Here is a 347-nt window from a genome sequence, read left to right on the forward strand (position 1 = left end):
GGAGCAGATCGCCGCGCGACTGGACACTCCGAGGCTACCTTAACACCCTGCCCTGTTTCCCTACCTGTCCTAGAACTCTCAGGCCAGTGTTTTTTTTAATTTATCTACAAGAGCAGTGCTGACTGAAATAATTGTATATATTTTTCTTTTGTATTATATGTATTTGTGGGGCGCCAATGTAACCGGCTAACCGGTTGGAGAAGTAAAAGGCGTGTGGTTACAAAATAAAAATAGCAGAACGGAGAGGAAGTGGAGATGAAGATTTGGATTACCCGGTTACAATATACACACGAGTATTTCTTTTGCCATACTTCTCATCACAGATATCACAAAAAATAGGCCAACAG

The sequence above is a fragment of the Choristoneura fumiferana genome, chromosome 23 (assembly GCF_025370935.1).
Source record: "Choristoneura fumiferana chromosome 23, NRCan_CFum_1, whole genome shotgun sequence".
In the NCBI taxonomy this organism is placed as follows: Eukaryota; Metazoa; Arthropoda; class Insecta; order Lepidoptera; family Tortricidae; genus Choristoneura; species Choristoneura fumiferana.